This window comes from Somniosus microcephalus, chromosome 5 (assembly GCF_052327205.1).
Source record: "Somniosus microcephalus isolate GS21.2 chromosome 5, FLI_Smic_1.0, whole genome shotgun sequence".
Lineage (NCBI taxonomy): Eukaryota > Metazoa > Chordata > Chondrichthyes > Squaliformes > Somniosidae > Somniosus > Somniosus microcephalus.
Window position 1 is genome coordinate 298,847,310 of NC_140991.1, and position 22,985 is coordinate 298,870,294.

The following is a 22,985-nucleotide window of genomic DNA, read 5'->3' on the forward strand; positions in this document are numbered from 1 at the left end:
TAGAAATTCAGTTGGGCGCGGCAGCCGTTAGCGCCTTAGGAGGAGTAGATTTCGAGCGCTAGGCGCTTAGCGGCCGGGCGCAGCGCGATCTGCGCCTCGCCCCAACTTCAGTACACATTTAGCGCTGGCGCAAAGTCTTAGCGCGCGCCCTGCTGCGCGCGCACATCATGACGTCATTTGCTAGTGCAACGCCTTTTGTGCGCCCCGAACCGGAACTTCACTCGCACCGGCCCATTGTGCGCCGGGCGGCCCGAGCGACTGTGAAGTGGAACGGTACACAGCCCAGCCGGGCCACGGGGAGCGCAAATTAAAGGGCACTTACCCAGCAGTATAAAGGCCAGCCATTTTGCAGCATTCACTCTTGTGCAACGGTTTTTTGGACAGAGACCAAGGAGGAGAGTTTACTGGTTTGGACCAACACTTGGACAGGTATTTTTGGCTCAGGCCAGAGCTTACCAATTATCTTTGCCTTCATTCAGAGCTCAGTGTTTGCCAGCATATAATGGGGGCTGCATTGGGTGGCAACGCTGAATTTCAGCCTTATGCCAGAAGGGCTTACAGACGCCGTGAGAGAGTGGCAGCCCTGGCTAGACGCAGAGGGGGCAACAGGCGTCGCCAACTGAGGCCTTACCCACGCAGGGTATACCGCCAGCAGACCTCCTATCTGACCATGTCTGCCGCGATGTGTGTTAGGAGGCTGCGATTCTGAAGGGAGGTGGTTGCAGACATCTGCCGGCTGCTTCAGAGAGATCTGCAGCCACAGCTGATGCGCAGGACGTCTCTGTCGGTGGCAGTGAAGGTGACGGTGGCTCTCAACTTCTATGCCACCGGCTCCTTCCAATCCGCTACTGGGGACATCGCTAACATCTCCCAGTTCGCCGTGCATTGCTGCATCCGCCAGGTGACCGAAGCCCTTTTCAGAAGGAGACATCAATTCATCTCCTTCCCCATGACCCTGGACAAGCAGCAGCAGCGTGCAGTGGGGTTTGCAAGAATAGCAGGCTTCCCCATGGTGCAGGGCGCCATTGACTGCACGCATGTGGCTTTGCGGGCACCTCTTGAGCATGCCGAGGATTACCGCAACCGGAAGGGCTACCATTCCCTCAATGTACAGCTGGTGTGTGACCACAGGCAGCGCATCCTAGCGGTCAATGCCCGCTTTCCAGGCAGCAGCCACGATGCCTTTATCCTGCGACAGACAACTGTGGCTGACATGTTCCAGGCACAGCCTCCCCCAAGAGGATGGCTTATCGGGGACAAAGGCTATCCTTTGTGTACCTGGCTCATGACCCCGCTCCGCGCGCCCACGACCCCTGCTGAAGAGGCATACAACGAGAGCCATCAAGCGATGAGGAACCTCATAGAACAAACAATCGGCGTGCTCAAGCAACGGTTCCGCTGTCTCGATCGCTCCGGGGGAGCCCTCCAGTATTCGCAGGATCGAGTCTCCCAATTCGTCGTCATTTGCTGCATGCTGCACAACCTGGCTATCCGCAGGACTCAGGCACTGCCACCTCACGTTGGACCACCACCTCAGGAGGAGGAGCAGGAGGAGCATGAGGACGACGAGGACGAGGAGTACCAGCCCAGGAGGGAGGCACAAGGTCCAAGGGCCGCCCGTCGGCGGCTTATTGAACGTCACTTCTAGGCCCCCTGTCAGGGAATGGCTTGTGCCAATGATAGAACATGATTGCAGCCGCTCCGCAAGCCCTCAGCCGGTTAAGGCAACAAACACTTCAAAGATCAAACATGGACAATGTGAATAAATAAAATGGTTTATTGTACAAACTCTGGGCCCTTCCCACATGAAAACCAAAAACAGACGAAACCCCCAAAAAACACTCAAACACATTACTCGCTCCCACAACCTGGAGAGGATTAACAAAATAGGGCAACTAAAATGGCCGTCATTCTCGGCCTTCGTCAAAAACAAACATCACATCATCGGTCTTCAAAAAACAAACATCCAATTCTCGGCCTCAAGAAACAAACACAAATGGCCACACATTCGACTATTTGGCCCGCTAGGGCGATGCCTTGGCCATCTTTGGGTGGCCCCTGCCCGCCCTGCTGCTCCGCCTCAAAGTAAGGCCATTGGCTGCTGCAAGGCTGGGGGCAGGCTCCTGAGGGGCACATGTCGTGACGGCAGATGCCCTTGGGGGTCGGCCTAGTCGAGGTCTGGCCGTCGAGCGGGCGGCTGTTGATTGCTGCAGCTGTGGCTGGCCAGCATCAGTCGCTGCAGCAGCTCCTGGCAGCTCCACTGGGGGACTGGCAGTGGCGGCTGGAGGAATGGCGGCAAGCTGGCGGATGGCAGGCGCTCGCTGGTCGCCTGAGACACTGGCACTCGCCTGGGCCAGCACTGCAGCATGCGCACCAATCTGCCGAGGGACAGACCGCTGTGCTGCTGCAGCGCGCCGGGTGCCCTGGCGATGCCTGGCTGACACAGCGAGTGTGGCAGCAGTGAGTGCCCGTGTTGACCTGTTCACTGACCGCATCAGAGCAGCCAGTGACTGGACGGCACCACTGATCACCTGGCCAGTCGCTGACAGAGCTGCCCCGAATTCCGCCCGACTCGCTGCCTGATCTGCCCGGTATTCCGCCCGACTGGTGGCCTCTGAGGGCCCGAACTCGGCCACACTCTGAGAGAGGGAATCGATGGACTCAGGCAACCGTGCCACTGCCGCCATGAGCTCCGTGTGCCGGCGCTCCGAGTCCGCGGACAAGTCTTCGAGGCATTCCATCTCCTCGGCGAAGAGCATCTCCTGACTGGAGGCCGGACTCTCCCTCTGGGGAGAAGGCCGCCGAGCTGGCCGACCCTTCCTGCGTTGCTGGAGGCCGCTGGGCCCAGCAATTGGACTCCCCTCCGACGCTTCCCCCCTCTGGGGAGAAGGCCGCCGAGCTTCCACCCCCCTCCCGCCTTTCTGCAGCCCGCAGGTCCCAGGAGCTCCCCTCCCCTTCGACACTTCCGCCACGCTGCCCTCCAGGGAAGACGTGTCCCCTACATTGGCCTGGGTGGCCGCGGCTGAGGGTTCCCCTGATGGGCCGCCTTCCTCTTGCTCCTCCTCCTGCTCCTCTTCGGAGGGTCTGTCACTGGCAAGTTCAGGGACCTCCTCTTCACCATCTGAAAGCAGGAAGGCACAAGAGTAGCTTTAGAGTGAGGAGAGGGCGTCAGTGCGGGATGCATGAGTGGTGGCATTCAGCACATTGGTCGGACAGTGGCAAAGGATGTAGATCTGATGCGCAAGTGGGACGAGAGAGGTGCAAAAGGTGATGTCCTTACCATTGCTGCCCAGAACAGGGTCGGCATCTCCACATGCAACGGGCCCAATCACCCGGCCACCCATGAGGCGCTCCACGCGATGTTGCAGGTCGGTGAGTGGCTGGATATGGGGTCGGCCTCCCCCGGTCGCAGTCCGGTTCTTGCGATTATTCGCCAGCTTGGCCTGCAAGAGAAAGGACGGCCTCTAAGTACAGTGTGTCGCCGTGATCTTGTGTGCACTGCCTCCCATGGTGGAATAGCCTGGCCAGTGTGTCGCCATGATCTGGTGTGCACTGTCTCCCATGGTGGAATAGCCTGGCCAGTGTGTCGCCATGATCTGGTGTGCACTGCCTCCCGTGGTGGAATAGCCTGGCCAGTGTGTCGCCATGATCTGGTGTGCAATGCCTCCCATGGTGGAATAGCTTGGCCAGTGTGTTAAGTGCAGAATGTGTAATTGATGCTCATGCCTGTCCCATAGCTGCTGGATGAAGGCTGGCCATTAGAGCTTTCAGGTCCCTTTGCCCATAATGTGAGGTGCACATGCAAGGATGAGGAGGTCACTGGAAAGGGTACTCACCCTGACAATGCGTGTGAGGTCATTTAACTTTTTGCGGCATTGGGCACCGCTCCTGGGGACGTCGCTGTTGGCTGACAGCTTGGTGGTGACATGCCTCCAGGCTCTCCTGTAGACGCGGACCGTCGCCTTCTTGCCATTGTCCGGGTACAAAACATGGCGCCTCTTCTCCACAGCAGCAATCAGCACACTCAGATCACGCTCTGAGAAGCGCTGCGCACGTTCACGGGCCTTCTCCATGTCTTCAGGCGCTATTTGGGTCCAGCAGCAGTGTTCAGGCCTAGCTGGAGGGCTCCACTATCCAGGGCGTGGCAGCAGACACAGTCGACCCTTCCCCCTTAAGAGCTGGCCGGCGCCAGGGTGTCTGCTGTCAATCACGAGATGGCCGCACCTGCGCTGCGCCCGGCCTCGGCGCTATCGATCACCACCTCCGGCTTAGCGCCCAAAGAGAGGCGTCCAGCAGCAGTTGTAGCGCTCGCCCGAACTCCTAGGGCGAAGCTAATGAATATCGGAGAAGTGGCATCGATTTGGCGGCGGCCGCAAACTTTAGCGGACGCCCCACTTTAGCGCCCCAAAAGTGGCGTCAATGAATTTCTAGGCCATAGTTTATAAAGTTTAGAAGGTCTTAATTTTGTGGTTATAGTTTCTAAGGTCTCTGTTGTGTAGCAGGGAGTGCTAGGAAACAAGGGCCCTTGAGTATATCATTTAATTGTAATATAATTGGTGGTATTGATTTAATTTAAATTAATTAAAGGGTAAGTCATGGCAGCAAAGCTCGGCACCATGGCATGCCCCTCCTGCACTATGTGGGAAATCAGGGACACTTCCTGTGTCCCTGACGCCCATGTGTGCGGGAAGTGTATCCAGCTGCAGCTACTGGCAGACCGCATTTTGGCACTGGAGCTGTGAATGGATACATACTGGGGCATTCGCGATGCTGAGGATGTCGTGGATATCATGTTTAATCAGTTGGTCACACCGCAGGTAAAGGCTGCACAGGCAGGAAGGGAATGGGTGACCGCCAGGCAGAGTAGTAGGCGCAGGCAGGTAGTGCAGGGGTCCCCTGTGGCCATCCCCGTCTCAAACAGATATACCACTTTGGATATTGTTGGGGAGGATGGCTTATCGGGGGAAGGCAGCAGCAACCAACTTCCTGGCACCATGGGTGGTTCTGCTGCACGGGACGGGAGGAAAAAGTGCGGGAGAGCTACAGTGATAGGGGATTCTATTGTAAGGGGAATAGATAGGCGTTTCTGCGGCCGCAAACGAGACTCCAGGATGGTATGTTGCCTCCCTGGTGCATGGGTCAAGGATGTTTCGGAGTGGCTGCAGGGCATTCTGGAGGGGGAGGGTGAACAGCCAGTTGTTGTGGTGCATATAGGTACCAACAATATAGGTAAAAATGGGATGAGGTCCTAAAAGCTGAATATAGGGAGTTAGGAGGTAAATTAAAAAATAAGACCTCAAAGGTAGTAATCTCAGGATTGCTACCAGTGCCACGTGCTAGTCAGAGTAGAAATAGAAGGATATTTCAGCTGAATACGTGGCTAGAAGAATGGTGCAAGGAGGAGGGATTCAAATTCCTGGGACATTGGAACCGGTTCTGGGGGAGGTGGGACCAGTAAAAACTGGACTATTTGTACCTGGGCAGGACCAGGACCGATGTCCTAGGGGTAGTATTTGCTAGTGCTGTTGGGGAGGGTTTAAACTAAAATGGCAGGGGTTTGGGAACCTGTGCAGGGAGACAGAGGAAAGGGAAGCAAGGATAGAAGCAAAAGACAGGAAGGAGAAAAGCAAAAGTGGAAGTCAGAGAAATCAAGGGTGTAAATCAAACATGGCCGCAGTAAACAATAATTCTAAAAAGTCTAAGAGTGTTAAAAAAACAAGCCTGAAGGCTTTGTGTCTTAATGTGAGGAGCATTCGTAATAAGATGGATGAGTTAGCTGCGCAAATAGATGTAAACGGATATGATATAATTGGGATTACGGAGACATGGCTCAAGGGTGACCAAGGCTGGGAATTCAACATCCAGGGGTATTCAATATTCAGGAAGGACAGGCAAAAAGGAAAAGGCGGTGGGGTAGCATTGCTGGTTAAAGAGGAGATTAACACAATAGTAAGGAAGGATATTAGCTCTGATGATGTGGAATCTGTATGGGTAGAGCTGAGAAATACCATGGGGCAGAAAACATTAGTGGGAGTTGTATACAGACCCCCAAACAGTAATGCTGAGGTTGGGGATGGCATTAAACGGGAAAATAGAGATGCGTGCAATAAAGGCACAGCAGTTATCATGGGTGACTTTAATCTACATATAGATTGGTCTAACCAATTTAGTAACAATACTATGGAAGAGGAATTCCTAGAGTGTATACGGGATGGTTTCCTGGACCAATATGTCGAGGAACCAACTGGAGATCAGGCCATCTTAGACTGAGTATTATGCAATGAGAAAGGATTAATTAACAATCTTGTTGTGCGAGGCCCTTGGGGAGGAGCGATCATAATATGATAGAATTCTTCATTAAGATGGAGAGTGAAGTAGTTGATTCAGAGACTTGGGGCCTGAATTTAAATAAAGGAAACTATGGTGGTATGAGGCGCGAGTTGGCTAGGATGGATTGGGGAATGTTACTTAAAGGATTGACGGTGAATAGGCAATGGCAAACATTTAAAGATTGCATGGATGAACTACAGAATTTGTTCATCCCTGTTTGACATAAAAATAAAACAAAAAAGGTGCCTCAACATTGGCTAACAAGGGAAATTAGGGATAGCATAAGATCCAGGGAAAGGACATATAAATTGACCAGAAAAAGCAGCAAACCTGAGGATTGGGAGCAGTTTAGGATTCAGCAAAGGAAGACAAAGGGATTAATTAAGAGGGGAAAAATAGAGTATGAGAGTAAGCTTGCGGGGAACATAAAAACTGACTGTAAAAGCTTCTCTAGATATGTGAAGAGAAAAAGATTGGTAAAGTCAAGCATAGGTCACTTGCAGTCAGAATCAGGGGAATTTATAATGGGGAACAAAGACATGGCAGACCAATTCAATACATACTTTGGTTCTGTCTTCACAAAGGAGGACACAAATAAACTCCCAGAGATGTCGGGGAACATAGGGTCTAATGAGAGGGAGGAACTGAATGAAATCAGTATTTGTAAGAAAATGGTGTTAGGGAAATTGACGGGATTGAAGGCCGATAAATCCCCAGGGCCTGATAATCTACATCCTAGGGTACTTAAGGAAGTGGCCCTAGAAATAGTAGATGCATTGCTGGTCATCTTCCAAAATTCTATAGATTCTGGAACAGTTCCCATGGACTGGAGGGTAGCTAATGTAACCCCACTATTTAAAAAAGGTGGTAGAGAAAAAATGGGGAATTATAGACCGGTAAGCCTGACATCGGTAGTGGGGAAAATGCTAGAGTCCATTATAAAAGATGTAATAGCAGAGCACTTGGAAAACAGTGACAGGATCGGACAAAGTCAACATGGATTTACAAAAGGTAAATCGTGCTTGACTAATCTACTGGAATTTTTTGAGGATGCAACTGGTAGAATAGATAAGGGAGAACCAGTGGATGTGGTGTATTTGGACTTTCAGAAAGCTTTCGATAAGGTTCCGCATAAGAGAATAGTGTGCAAAGTTAAAGCACATGGGATTGGGGGCAGGGTACTGACTTGGATAGAAAACTGGTTGGCAGACAGGAAGCAAAGAGTTGGAATAAACGGGTCTTTTTCCGAGTGGAAGGCAGTGACTAGTGGGGTACCGCAGGGATCGGTGCTAGGACCCCAGTTATTCCCAATATATATTCATGATCTAGACGAGGGAACTAGATGTAATATCTGCAAGTTTGCAGACGACACAAAGCTGGGTGGGCGTGTGTGCAGTGAGGAGGATGCAGAGAATCGCCAGTATGATTTGGACAGGTTGGGCGATTGGGCAGATGCATGGCAGATGCAGTATAATGTGGATAAATGTGAGGTTATCCACTTTGGTGGCAAAAACAGGAAGGCAGATTATTATCTGAATGGCAATAGATTGGGAAAAGGGGAAGTGCAACGAGACCTGGGTGTCCTTGTGCACCAGTCGCTGAAGGTAAGCATGCAGGTGCAGCAGGCAGTTAAGAAGGCAAATGGTATGCTGGCCTTCATAGCGAGAGGATTCGAGTACAGGAGCAAGGATGTCTTGCTGCAGTTGTACAGGGCCTTGGTGAGATCACACCTTGAGTATTGTGTGCAGTTTTTGTCGTCTTATCTGAGGAAGGATGTTCTTGCCATGGAGGGAGTGCAGCGAAGATTCACCAGGCTGATACCTGGGATGGCAGGAATGACGTATGAAGAGAGATTGGGTCGATTAGGCTTATATTCGCTAGAGTTTAGAAGAATGAGAGGGGATCTCATTGAAACTTATAAAATTCTAACAGGACTAGACAGACTAGATGCAGGAAGGATGTTCCCGATGGTGGGGGAGTCCAGAACCAGGGGTCACAGTCTAAGGATAAGGGGTAAGCCATTTAGGACAGAAGTGAGGAGGAATTTATTCACCCAGAGAGTGGTGAACCTGTGGAATTCTCTACCACAGAAGGCAGTTGAGGCCAATTCATTAAATATATTCAAGAAGGAGTTGGATATATTTCTTAAGGCTAAAGGGATCAAGGGATATGGGGAGAAAGCAGGGACCGGGTACTGAATTTGGATGATCAACCATGATCGCAGTAAATGGCGGAGCGGGCTTGAGGGGTCGAATGGCCTACTCCTGCTCCTATCTTCTGTTTCTATGTTTCACCGGCTCTTGCATTGCAAAAACAGCGTATGCGCAAAATTTGAATGGGCCGCACAGCAATTTAAAGGGACCACGCACGGAAAAAAAATTAGAGGGAACATTGTTTCCAACATTTCCTGTTTCTATTTCAGATTTCCGGCACCCACAGTATTTTGCTTTGGGTTCTAATTCTAGGTTGCATTCCATGTCTTTCTGAGCCCTGCTTAGTATTCTTTCTTTTTTTTAAAAATTACTGCTGATTGCTGCTGCTTGTTTCATTTTATTTTCAGGCTGTTTGGTCTGCAATTGATGAGAAGCCCACTGTGGCTACCACTCGTTATTACGATTTGAGCTTGCTCTCAATAATTTTTTTCTCATTCTCCCCGCAAAAGGCAACTTCAATAGACGACCCCCCAGACTCCCTATGATTTGAACCTTGACCTCGTGTATTTAGTGCATGGGATAAAGTGTACCACTGGGCAAACAGCCTTCCCTTTTATAGTAAGCTTGGCCCTAGAGGATTCCATTATATTCCACATCACTTCAGAGGGTGGGTAATATCAACTGCACCAGACAGTTTTCATAAGCAGTTAAACTATTAAACCAGTTTCTTCATGAATGGAATTATTTATAATTAAACAATATAAGTGAGATTTGGACTGTACCACACAATCCCAGATGTGGATACAGTTCACAAGGGGTTAATCAAGTCCCTTTGAATCCTTACAGAACTTGAGATCGTTTGCTTCTCAGAACGAATTAAGTAAACAGAATTTGTACAAATTGTGCATGCATAAACTGATAGAGCCCAATTTACATCAATGCACCTTGGCAAGATAGGGGGGACGTTATCTTCAACTTCCACTGGAAACACGGGCGGCAGAGCAGCCCGCCTGAAGCGGACACGGGAGGCTCCAAACCATTTCCCGGTTCAGGCTTCATTGGAACCGTAGCTGGTGAGCTGCAGGCAGCACCCCACCAGTTGTGAGAGGGCAGTACATTTTACACTGAGTCAGCTGGTAGGTCAGGCTGATCCCATAGCCGCAGGGGGCGGGGGGGGGGCGGGGCAGCAGGCTTACAGTACTTTTGTGGATCCAGAAGCAGCACTCCTGCTCGTTTTTCCTGACATTCCATTCAGGGGATGTTGGCATCGCCAGCATTTATTGCCCATCCCTAATTGCCCTCAAGAACTGAGTGGCTTGCTTGGCCATTTGACAGGGCAGTTAAGAGTCAACCACATTGCTGTGGGTCTGGAGTCACATATAGGCCAGACCGGGTAAGGACAGTAGATTTCCTTTCCTAAAGGACATTAGTGAACTAGATGGGTTTTTACGACACTCCGGTAGTTTCATAGTCACCATTGCTGATACTAGTTTTATATTGCAGATTTATTTAATTAATTGAATTTAAATTCCCCAGCTGCTGTGGTGGGATTTGTAATGATCAGTAAACCTGTCATTCTGGAATGGTACACTAGGTGGTGCTGTATGTATATAAGAGTGGGCTACCCATGATGCACTAGGCTACCCAAAAGGCAGCAGTCAAGATGGAGGCCTCTACAGATACTGTACCTAGTCCACATGTGCTCAATAAAGTGTCTAGCAAAAGCTAGCTGTTCTTAATAAAAACGCCTAGTTATTAATGAACATAACATGGTACCAGGATTGGTAAGATCTGCTGAATATTGTGCAACGTGACATGGAGAATTTGAAGCCACCAGAGCATTTGAAACTCACAGGAAATGTCGACTACAATTGGCAGACTTTTAAGCAACAATTCAAACTCTACATTGCTGCCATCGGGTACGGTACGAAGCCAGACGCAAGGAAAATAGCGTTGCTGCTCACGGTTGCAGGCCCACAGGCGATAGAGGTATTTAATACATTTGTATTTAATCCAGAGGAGAACAGAGAAAAATTAGATGATGTGCTAAAGAAGTTTGATACACATTGTTCTCCCAAAAAGAATGAAACCTATGAGAGGTACATCTTCCATTCTCGGACACAGCAGCAAAATGAGACTTTTGATAGCTTTTTGACTGATCTGAAACTGAAAGCACAGACATGTAATTTCTCTGAGCTGAAAGCATCCATGATTCGTGACCAGATTGTGTTTGGTATTCATGATAAAAAAGTCAGGGAACGTCTGTTGAGAGAAACCGAACTAACATTGGAAATTGCTGTGAAAATATGCCAAGCTAGCGAGCTAGCTCAAAAGCATGCCAAGACTTTCAGTGAAATCAATGATGATGCGATTGCAGTAAGTGCTGCTGTCGGTGCTGTGTCCTACAAGGGGAAGAAACATGGGCAGAACAGAAGTGAAAAGCAATCGGAGGAAGGAATTTTTAATTGTAAACGCTGTGGTTACAAACACCAGTTAAAACAATGTCCAGCGTTTGGGAAAATGTGCACAAAATGTCATGGAAAGAATCACTTTGCCAAACAATGCTTTTCAAAAGTAAAAAAGCCTGATAGACTTAATCTTTGAGTACAAAGAAAACTACATTGAAAATGTATTGACTGTTGAAGATGTTTATGTTGTTATTGATTGATACTGATTTTGTTTAACCTCAAAGAAAGGGGGATGTAATGATCAGTAACCTGTCATTCTGGAATGGTACACTAGGTGGTGCTGTATGTATATAAGAGTGGGCTACCCACGATGCACTAGGCTACCCAAAAGGCAGCAGTCAAGATGGAGGCCTCTACAGATACTGTACCTAGTCCACATGTGCTCAATAAAGTGTCTAGCAAAAGCTAGCTGTTCTTAATAAAAATGACTAGTTATTAATGAACATAACAGGATTTGAACTCATGTCTCTGGATCTTTAGTCCAGGCCTCTGGATTATTAGTTCAGTAACAGAACCACTATGTTACCGTATCTCTTCTCTTAGGCCCATAAAAATAAAGGAAAGAAGTTTGGGGCCCTTTTGTGGGGTGGTCACCAGCAATCCCATTAAGGACCGCTGGCTAGGCTGCTCACTGCCTAGTGTACATGGACAGAGCATGTGTGGCGCACGTTCCAACTATTGGTACTTCAAAATTGTGCTCGGGGACTTACAATGCCGTAGGACCCTGATTTCCATATTTAAACAGCATCCTGCCCGAAACAGGCAAACATGCTGTGCACCCATTTACAAGCCTGCCTGAAAACTGCATCAGGTGAGCCTCGGGGCGGGGAGGGGGGGGGGTCCCACAGACAGCTCCAAGGTGCCTGCCCCATTGTCAACTGTCGGGCACCTGTTTTTCAGCCAAGAAAGGGACGGCAGGTAGTTGAAAATCGTTCCTGTGCTGTCTTTCTATAGTCAACGTTCCCTGCAGCTGTCTGCGCGGGAGCGTCTTTTCAAATGTGAAATTTCACGCATGGGCGAAACTTTGAATGGGCCGCGCAGCCAGTTAAAGGGACCGCGCACCCCCAATAAAAATTCTGGTGACCATTGTTGGTAAACCCTTTCAGGAATGGATGCTTGTTTTGAAGACTGGTGAAGCTAATAAAGGTGATTGGCTGACGAATACCAGGAAACTCTACATCCATAGACGCAAAGACATATGGTTCATTTGCACCTGATTCAAAAGAACTTAAATTTATTTCTGATCAAAAGCAAGCAGCTTGTTCCTAATCAGTACATCAGCAATGCCAAACATACTTTGTCTTTTGCCAAGACAGTATACCAGACACCTTGAGCTGAATTTTCCGTGGTGGTCGCAGGCGCGATCGGTGGCGGGCCGGGTGGGAAAGTTGGGTATTTATTGACAACGGGTCGGGAACCCGCTGTCGACTCGCTCCCACACGTCTTTCCCCCAGGCGTATCTGTCGTCGCGGAGCCGACCCGACCGGCAGCGGCGGGGGACCCAACTGAAATAATTGAGGTTCTTTACAGGCACTTAAAAGCCTTTTCCCTCCTACTTTTTAAATTGAGTGACGTCACCAGACCCGCTCCATCTAATTGGGCCAGGTAATGCGATGGGCGGGCTTAATAGGTCCCATTGAGTTCATTTTGTACGTCGGGGTGGAGCCAGCAGCAGGGTCGCGACCCGCCACGGACACCAGCCGCACCGGACCCGCCCAGGTAAGGAAAATTCCGGCCCTTGTCTACAGTGTAGGGTTGCCAACTCTGGTTGGATATATTCCTGGGAGGTTTCCTGACGCGACCTCCTGTCTCCAATCACCCCGCCTTCCCCCACCAATTGGAAGGCAAACAGACTCTTCACTACCTGATTGGATGATTCTTGACTGTCTGCCAAACAGCCTATTTTTTCCCAATCTTGAATATTTTTATAACTAATAAATTAAAAAACTGTTGGAAGAAAATAGAAAGAAGGCACTTAAAAAAAAAAGTCCCTATGATTTTTCTCCTGGGGTTGTGCGCAGCAGTGTCCTGGACATTGATAATTAATTCCTAGTGACTCCAGGGCAAGCGTGGAGGGTTGGCAAACCCGCTACAGTGTGACTTCCATTTTAAGGGTGATGTTTAAAACCGCTATTTTAAGCAAAAAAAAAATAGAAACCATGAACAAAATTCTATTTTGTCCAAAAGTGTTCACTTCTGACAGTCGACCTGCCAGTGGGGAATAAAATGTTCAGACAGTACTGTCGACTCTGTCAATGGGAGCGCACAGAGCTGCACACACTTACAGCAGGGCTCCTCTGCCTCCTTCATTTGGGGCTTGCTGCAGGAATCAGAGGCTCGGTGTCTTTTTTTTTTGGATAGGAGGGAAAGCTGCGTCAACCTCTCTGCACTGAGTAATTCATTTAATGTCTTGGGGCTGTCTGTTTTGGATCAACGAGGGTTTAGAGTTTCTCCCAGCACATGTGCAATTTTCCGCTTTTCTGCACTCACGCTTTAAGAACATAAGAACATAAGAAATAGGAGCAGGAGTAGGCCAATCGGCCCCTCGAGCCTGCTCCGCCATTCAATAAGATCATGGCTGATCTGATCCTAACCGCCAATCCACTATCACAGAACCATCTCCTGAATCTAACAGAATTAGACACACGAAATAAGAGCAGGATCAGGCTACACGGCCCCTGGGCCCGCTCCGCTACCCACAGGGCCATGACCGATCCGGACCTAGACTCATGTCCAAATTCCTGCCCGCTCTCCGTAACCCTTAATTCCCTTTACTTCTAGGAAACTGTCTATTTCTGTTTTAAATTTATGTAATGATGTAGCTTCTACAGCTTTTTGGGGCAGCATATTCCATGGACCTACCACCCTCTGAGTGAAGTAGTTCCTCCTCATCTCAGTTTTGAAAGAGCAGCCCCTTATTCTAAGACTATGCCCCCTAGTTCTAGTTTCACCCATCATCGGGAACATCCTCCCTGCATCCACCCGATCCAACCCCTTCACAATCTTATATGTTTCAATAAGATCGCCTCTCATTCTTCTGAACTCCAATGAGTAGAGTCCCAATCTACTCAACCTCTCCTCATATGTCCATCCCCTCATCCCCGGGATTAACCGAGTGAACCTTCTTTGTACTGACTCGAGAGCAAGTATGTCTTTTCTTAAGTATGGACACCAAAACTGTATGCAGTATTCCAGGTGCGGTCTCACCAATACCTTGTACAACTGAAGCAATACCTCCCTATTTTTATATTCTATCCCCCTAGCAATGAAAGCCAACATTCCATTGGACTTCTTAATCACTTGCTGCACCTGCATACTAACCTTTTGAGTTTCGTGCACCAGGACCCCCAGATCCCTTTGTACTTCAGTACTTTCCAGTTTCTTGCCATTAAGATAATAACTTGCTCTACGATTTTTCCTGCCAAAGTGCATAACCTCACACTTTCCAGTATTGTATTCCATCTGCCAAATCTCTGCCCACTTACTTAGCCTGTCTATGTCCCCTTGCAGGTTTTTTATGTCCTCCTCACTCACTACTTTCCCTCCCATCTTAGTATCATCTGCAAACTTTGATATGTTACACTCGGTCCCCTCCTCCAAATCGTTAATATAGATTGTAAAGAGTTGGGGTCCCAGCACTGACCCCTGCGGAACACCACTAGTTACTGATTGCCAGTCTGAGAATGAACCATTTATCCCAACTCTCTGCCTTCTGTTAGATAGCCAATCCTCTATCCATGCCAGAATATTACCCCCAATCCCGTGATTTTTTATCTTAAGCAATAATCTTTTGTGTGGCACCTTGTCAAATGCCTTTTGGAAGTCTAAATACATTACATCCACTGGTTCCCCTTTATCCACCCTGTTACTTTGTTACTTTTGTGTTACCAATTATGCATACGACGTAAGGGATCATTGGGATATTTTGTTGAAATAAAAGCTTTGCCACTGCCAATTTAATTTGGGTTAGAATGTTTTCTTCCTGAAAGTGATTTAAAACTGAGATGAGGAGGAATTTCTTCACCCAGAGAGTGGTGAACCCGTGGAATTCTCTACCACACAAGGCAGTTGAGGCCAATTCATTAAATATATTCAAGAAGGAGTTAGATATATTTCTTAAGGCTAAAGGGATCAAGGGATATGGGGAGAAAGCAGGGACAGGGTACTGAATTTGGATGATCAGCCATGGTCTCATTAAATGGCGGAGCAGGCTCGAGGGGCCGAATGGCCTACTCCTGCTCCTATCTTCTATGTTTCGATGTAAAATTGTAATAATTGATTTTGGACATTTTGTAACTGTATTCATTTATTTTCCTCATAAAAACTTCCAAAATTGATTAAATATTTTCAGGGTTTTTTTTGGTACTTTTATTCATAAGAATTTGCCGCTGGTTTATTAAATGTTTAAACAGTCCATCATAGCTCCGTGGTGGAGCCTCACTGCAGGCACGGTTCAGACGATCGGCAGCATGACTTGGTGTGCCTGACTCTAGTGTGATGAAATTTGTAAGGCACAATTTTGGGGAGGGGTGGTGAAGGTAAAGAAAGACTTGCATTTATCGAGCGCCTTTCACGACCACCGGGCGTCCCAAAGCGCTTTACAGCCAATGAAGTACTTTTTGAAGTGTAGTCACTGTTACAATGTAGGAAACGCGGCAGGTAAGCAGAACCCAAACCTAATTACTAATTTTCAAATGAAACCCCATGCAAAATTTTGCAACATTGGCCCAAGCACCCCGCGCGCACCTCCCCCCATAAAAATTAACACGTTTAATCCATTTAGCAGAGGCTGCTGTAAGATTTGGGTACCAGAGGTATTTGCACATCTGTGCTTACCCAAGGCACTTTATAGTGTTTGAATTTCACATTAAAGTGCAGTACAAAGAACTTTAAAACATGTGTAAACCATATCTATGTATTAAACGATACAAAAATGAAGATAATGGTCCTGAATTTGCAGCCAGCAGCAAAGCGACAACACTCACCGCTGACCTCAAAGAAAGCTGCCCGCAGTGATCTAGCATCTCTGTGGCATCAATATCAGCTCTCCTGACCTTTGTTTGATTCTGGCACCAAATCAAGCGAATCTCCAGCGTCCGGCAACAGTGATGTCATCAAGCTGGCTAAGCAGTCAATCACATTGAAGAATTCTCACAGACAGCAAACCAGGAAGTAAAATGCGCAGATTCTAATTCACTTTTTAGAAATTTTACAGAAAGCAAAATAAAGATTAGGGCATACACATAGGTAGAAGCTGAAATATAAACAAACTTTTCAAAAAATTATTTTAAAAACTTGTAATTCTTAATCATATTAATGGAAAAATTTGACATTCCACAAGTATAAAATTAGTTTTTCAGGGCTAGAACGGTTGTTCAGCAGTCAATATTCCATTAAAAACCCAGTTACACCTCTTTCAACAAGGCTTATCCTTTTCAGAGGGTGGGGGTGGGGGGTTAACAGCAATATTCCAGCATAATAGGGGAAGTTTCGTCCTTATATGTGATTTCAATTGATTACCAGCTCTGGGGAGTTCCACAGCGCAACCTGTGGCAGAGCAGTGAATGACTGACCGTAACTTCAGGATTTCTGCGCTTATCTGCGCATACGCTAAATCCTAAAATTGCTGTCAGTTCCAGAGGGGTAATGATGGCGAGCGCTGACAGTTTTGCCATCATTACCACTGCAAAATCCGAGCCATTAGGTTTATTCAGATAATCAAGATGCTACACGGTACAATAAAGAGATTTTAAATTTTGGCCATTTGTCCCAGATTATTTGAGCCAATGGGCTTGATTTTGCCAGCGCTCAGAGGGCGGGTTTGGAGGCGGGTTGGCTGTCAAAATAGCAAAGATTGACAGCGGGTAGGAAACCTGCTGTCAGCCCCGCCTCCACGTGAGTCTCCCAGGTGTCGGGTCAGTCAGCGGAGAACTGAACCGACACCAAATGGCGGGGGAGACAATTCATATCATTAAATGGCTTGTTAAAAGCCAATTTAATTGTATTTTGAGGCTCCCTTCCGATTTTACGTGCTCCCCCACGGGTTCCCCGACCCAGCAGCTCACCCTGGCGAGATTTGAGTCTGCTCTGATGTATCTGATAAGCTGACAGCTGCAGAAGTGGTGTAAAGGATGCCATGTTGCAGATGGTCAGTTTCAGAGCGCAGAAACTGTTGGTTACTGCATTTGTAAGAGATATAGAGATTTCTTTGGCTTGCAAGTGTTTAGAGCCAACTGTATGTCCAGTGCCACCTCATTGGAACAACCTCTCTCACCACTGACAGAATGAAACTTGCATTTATATAGCTCCTTTCACAACCCCAGGATCTCCAAAGTGCTTCACAGCCAATTAATTACTTTTGAAGTGTGGTCAGTGTTGTTATGCAAGGAAACACAGCAGCCAATTTGTACATGGCAAGGTTCCACACACAACAATGAGATAAACGGCCAGATACTCTGTTTTAGTGATAGTGATTGAGGAACATGGGGAGAAATCCCCTGCTCTTCTTCGAATAGTGCCAAGGGATTCTTCGCATCCACCCGAAAGGACAGACAGGGCCTCGGTTTAACATTTCAACCGACAGCACCTCCGACAGTGCAGCTCCCCTTCAATACTGCATTGAAGTGTCAGTCTAAATTACGTGCTCAAGTCTCTGGAATGGGGCTTCTGACTCAGAGGCAAGTGGGCTACCACTGAGTCAGTGTGTCCTTTTGCTAATATAGAAATTACCCAGTCTGTTGCACGTTTTTGAGCAATTTTGAAAGATTTGCACCGTGCTGTGAACACTTCAAGGATTTTACTTTTAAAGTATTAAAATTCATCTTTATTACCTGCATCAACAGTACATTATAGATGTTTTCTTAAAAAAGTATACAGTATCGTTCTGAAAGTTTGTCAGAAGCAAATTTGGTTTGCTCGGTCTATTTGCCTCAGAAAATGAGAAATTATTTTTGGTAATGCGACTTATGGCGTTTCTCAGGACAGAAGGATCAATTAATGAATGTCTCTGCTGAGATAACAATGCTTTGCTCGTCCTTCCATAGACTTCCCTAATGCTGTTTGGATTTATTTCTGGTTTTTTTGTGCTTACAGGGACCACTACTTGAGGATTTTTGTGCAGGTAGTGGTTTCACAGGCTTCACTGCAGCAAAGCCTTGCGTGTTGGCATAGTTTGAGGCAATCCTACTTAATATTATCTGGTTAGAACCGTACATAGACCTTTTGAAATGTTTATAGACATTGCAGTTAGCTCGAAGCCGCCTTTTGAGTTTGAGGTGGTCGGTCGATAACTGGCAATCTTGGGGATCAGTGCACGAGTGGCTGGGACTCAATCGGTACAGATACTTGTGTTTGTCAAGCTTGGCCGGATTTGACTTCTTGAAGCAAACCTCAACACGCGGTGGTTGCACGTAAAGAAGATCACACTGTCGAGATTTTCGGCTTCCTTTTGTGCTTTTCCTCGAGCTGGAAGTGTTTGCAGGTGCGCTTGGCAATATCCCAGTAATTCGGCCTTTCTCCTTTTGTATCGTCATGAACTGGATCTTCTCCAGCTGCACAATCCGATCTATTAGCTGCTCCAGAGGCCTATTCGGCCTCGCCGGTAAAGCTTCCTTCCACTTATAGTTCTCCAACATCGACAACTCACCGAAGTCTATTCGATTAAATGGCGGCGGAAGAAAGTCAGGGTAGGGGTACAGATTCCCTTCTTGTTCATGGTTGCAGCTGGAAGACACATTATCCGCTTCGGCAACCGCTGAGCTAAAGTCTAAACATGATTGCTGAAAACAGCTCGACCCGTGTCCAACTGATTTGTCTTATTTTCAGCATGTTTCAAAATCCAAAGAGGAAAAAAGAAATGTTGATTATTTCTCTTGATATTAATAGGTTTTGTACTGTAACGAAAAGAGTCGATAGGCTTACTTTCAACTTTGTGGCAATCATTTTCCAGCAATGTTTCTCTTTGATCATTGTTAGCAGTAGACACACTCGAACGGAATTCTGAGAGACCATCCACCCTTCCTTGTGGATCTGAGGTCGTAAGGCTGTTGGACAGGTGTTTGAGTTTCTCCTGATCAGAAATGATTAAAATTCCTCTCTGCTGTTTTCCTGGTCCCTCTCTTGAACAGCCTCTGAAAGCGGAATTATTGTATGACACCTTCCTCAGTTAGTCAAGGATGAATTATAAAGGTGTACGTACGCCATACCTCATTGACTTTGAGTTACTCATGCAACATCTATTCCCAAGCCAGCAAGAGACCCAATTTTATATGTCTTTACAAAAAAAACAAGGCCACTGATTTAAGGTTTTCATGGAAAAATGGAGGGGAATCATGGAATTCAATCCAAAAAACACTAATTAAAAATCCCCAAACCACGTGTAATAAAAACAAAATCAGACTTACAAATCACCTTCATTGTAATTAGATGCAATTGTGGAATACAATTCCTAGAACCCTGGTAAAAATCCCCAAAGTCCATGTAAAAAAAACAGAATTTGATTTATTCAGTCACTATTAAAGTGCTACTTATTAATAATACACTGCAAATTATTTCAGTTAAACCTGATGTAATGACGGCTTAGTAGTAACACTCTCAACTCGAAGTTAGAAGATCATGGATTCGGATCCACTATGGGCATGAGCACCTCCAGCAGTGCAGCACCCCCTTATTACTACACTGAAGTGTCAACCTAGATTATGTGCTCAAGTCTCGGAACAAGGCTTGAACCCATGATCATCTGACACAGAGGCCAGAGTGCCACTGTCAAGCCAAGCTAACAATATTATTTCATATCACAACAGCAATAAAAGTAAAAGGGAGGGATTATGAAAAATGCCTGTAACTTGTTCTGATGGATTCAGCTGGGCTGGTGATTCAGAAAAACTGGGATTCAAGGTGAGGAGAACCAGTGGTCACATAGTTGGAATGAGCCAATTGGAAGTAAGTAAAATAAATTGAGGCTAATTGTAATATGGTTAGAAGTGACTGAGCAGGGTGCCAGAAAGAAGTGTGGAAGTTGCAGGAAGTAGGAAGTGCATGTGAGACAAATGACTTCTATTATAATACTAGTTCTATGATGTTGCTCATTGATACACTGGTTCTTTGAGCTGTGTGTTCAAGTTTTATCTCTTCAGAGTGCAGGATACAAAGCAAAGCGATAGGCTAAACCTGCCGGTTTGGTTCACTGGGGAGCTCCTGGTCTGTCGCAGCTCTGGGGCAGGGTCGTGGAGTCTGCCGTTACTGGGGCTACGGTCCTGGGTCTGGTAGCAATTGGAAGGATCTTGTGATCTCACAGAATTGGGGAGATAAATTCCAGGGCCTGGCACCATTGGTAGATGGTTCCCAGGGTATGTGAAAGCTGGGGGTGGGAGAGGACTGTAAGATCTGCCAGCCCTTTCAAAAAAATTATTATTGGGATATGGGCGTTGTTAGCAAGGCCAGTCATTATTGCCCATCCCTAGTTGCCTTTGGGAAGGTGGTGGTGAGTTTTCTTCTTGAACCGTGTACTGAAGGTGCTCCCACAGTGCTGTTAGGGAGGGATTCCAGGATTTTGACCCAGCAACGACGAAGGAACGGCGATATATGTTCAAGTCAGGATGGTGTATGACTTGGAGGGGGACTTGGAGGTGGTGGTGTTCCCATGCGCCCACTGCCCTTGTCCTTCTAGGTGCTGGAGGCCGCGGGTGTGGGAAGTGCTGCCAAAAAAGCCTTGGAGAGTTGCTGCAGTGCATCCTGTAGATAGTACATATTGCAGCCACGGGGCACCAGTAGTGGAGGGAGTGAATGTTTAAGTTGGTGGATTGGCTGCTGATTAAGCGGGCTGCTTTGTCCTGGATGGTGTTGAGTGTCTTGAGTGTTGTTGTAGCTGCACTCATCCAGGCAAGTGGAGAGTACCTGCAGGGAGGGACATGACAAGCCTGTAGCCCCTGATCTTCTGTCCATTAATTTGAATGATTAGAAAATTAGGGGCTGTGGACCTCCAATTTCCAGACCAGTGCAAACACCACTGCTCACCAGGAGCAACCGATCATGGAATCAGGGAGGGGATAGAGGACAGGTGGAGAAAGGGAAAGGCAGGGGAGAAGGAGAGGAAGGAGACAGGGAGAAGGGAAGGGAAGAGGAAGATGAGGGTAAAAGGAGATGAGGGAAAGTGCAGGGGGAAGGGAGAGGAAAGGAGAAGTTTAAGGGCGAAGGGAGTTAAAGGAAGGCAGTAGAGGGAGGGGAAGAGGGGAGATCAAGAGGAGAGGCAAGGGTAGGGAGGAAAAGTGAGATGGAAAGGGGAGAGGAGAGAGAATGAGAAGAGAAATGGAAAACTAGAGGGGAAGGTAAGGTAAAAGGGGAAGGAACTGGAAGGGAGAGGAGGGGGAAAGGGGAGGTTGGAGGGGGTACAAATATAGGAGAGGAGGTGCAAGGAGGAGGGAAAGGGAGGATCATTTGGGAGGGGTAAGGGGGAAAAGGGAGCACAAAAGAGTGAGGAGGAAATGGGTGAGGTAGAGGAGGTGAGGGGCAGTGAGGAGGGGAGGGGAGGGTAGAATGGTGGAGGGAAGAGGGAAAGTCGAGGGGAGAGGAAGGAAGAGAAAGGAGAGGGGAAAAGTTGGGAAGCAAGGAGGAGGGGAAAAGGAGAGATGGGGCAAGAGAATGGGAGGGGGAGTGGGCAAAATGATTCTCAGTATAGTGGGGGTGCAACGCTGGTCATTGGCAGTGGGGCACGGGCTGATTTCCTGCACAGTGGGAATGAAGGGGGGGGATCCAGGTGCTGAATTGCTACTCAGTGCAAGGGAACTGGATGAATTAATGAATTACTGCTTTTCAGCAGCTGTTGATTGAGAAGCTAATGTCACGTCATTTAATATTTGAAAACCCTCTCACAGCATCACATGCCGGCATAACAGGTGCTGCAGCTCAATGCTGACATCCTCATGATGGATTTTGGATAGATGGAGCCGAACATAGCAGCTTGGGGTGGAATTTTAAATGAACTCAGGACTTTTTATATATAGCAGATATATATTTTACCCCCATATATATACTGCCAATTCCTTATTATAAATGAATGATAAATACAATCCCGATTGTCAAATATTGTGTTTATATATTGTAGGTGATATATGTGGTTGGTCAAAATATAATTTCTTGTTGCAAGACCAGTTAGAGAAAATAATATTCACCTGCTTTTGCTGACAGAGACTTGTTTAGTGTAGTGGTTTGTTGCGTTTTTATTTGTCACTTCTTCAGAATCAGAGTCAGGCCTGTAGAGCTATATAAAAAAAATAACAATGCTTGTAACGTTCCTCTAAGAACTCTGGGGCTGACTCTGTGATTGTGCCAAAAAAAATGATTCATACTCTCAGCACCCATGAGCATACCCACGCTGCTTGACTGCACCAGCCAACCTTTGCTGGGTTCCACAGGGTCAGCTAGTTTTTAAGTAATTTGTACAAATTCCCTGTGTGTTTTCCACACAGGACCCGCTGTGTCAACTGTGCCGGGGCGGGTCCTCTTTTTATAGAAAACCAAGTGACCTGTAAATTAACTAGAACTTGAAATGAAACTTAGCAAATCAAATTAAAATCACATTGCCCGGGGTGACGATGCACTCCAGTCCCCGCGGCGCCCACCGGTCTCGGAAGAGCTCGAGCGTGCCGGCGGACACCGCGTGCTCCATCTCCAGGGCCACCCGGGCGCGAACATAGCCGCGGAAGAGAGGCAGGCAATAGGGCTGGACGACCCCCTCGACCGCCCGCTGCCTGGACCTGTTAATGGCCACTTTGGCCAGGCCCAGGAGCAGTCCCACGAGGAGGTCCTTCGACCCGCCCGTTCCCCTCCGCACCAGATGACTGAAGATCGGGAGCGTGGGACTGAAGTGCAACCAAAAATCTAGGAGCAGCCCCTTTAAGTAATGAAAGAGGGCGTGCCGGGGCGGGTGGGGCTTCAACAACACTCAAGAACCTTCAATGCCAACAGATGGCAAACCACCGCCGATTTTCCTACAAGCTGCCTGGTACGTGCATGGCTTCCCTGTTGACACTGGGCT

General features: G+C 47.6%; 1 pseudogene across 1 annotated transcript in view; it reads right to left on the reverse strand.

Moving 5' to 3' along the window:
* Positions 1–17,745: 17,745 nt before the first annotated feature.
* Positions 17,746–22,985, reverse strand: part of LOC147117854 (uncharacterized) — a 46,936-nt pseudogene continuing 41,696 nt past the window's right edge. The window contains exons 6-7 of the transcript XR_015078549.1: positions 22,120–22,208; positions 17,746–19,080 (exon numbers count right to left, since the gene is read on the reverse strand). The product of XR_015078549.1 is annotated as an uncharacterized LOC147117854 (transcript). The remainder of the gene's footprint in view (positions 19,081–22,119; positions 22,209–22,985) is intronic.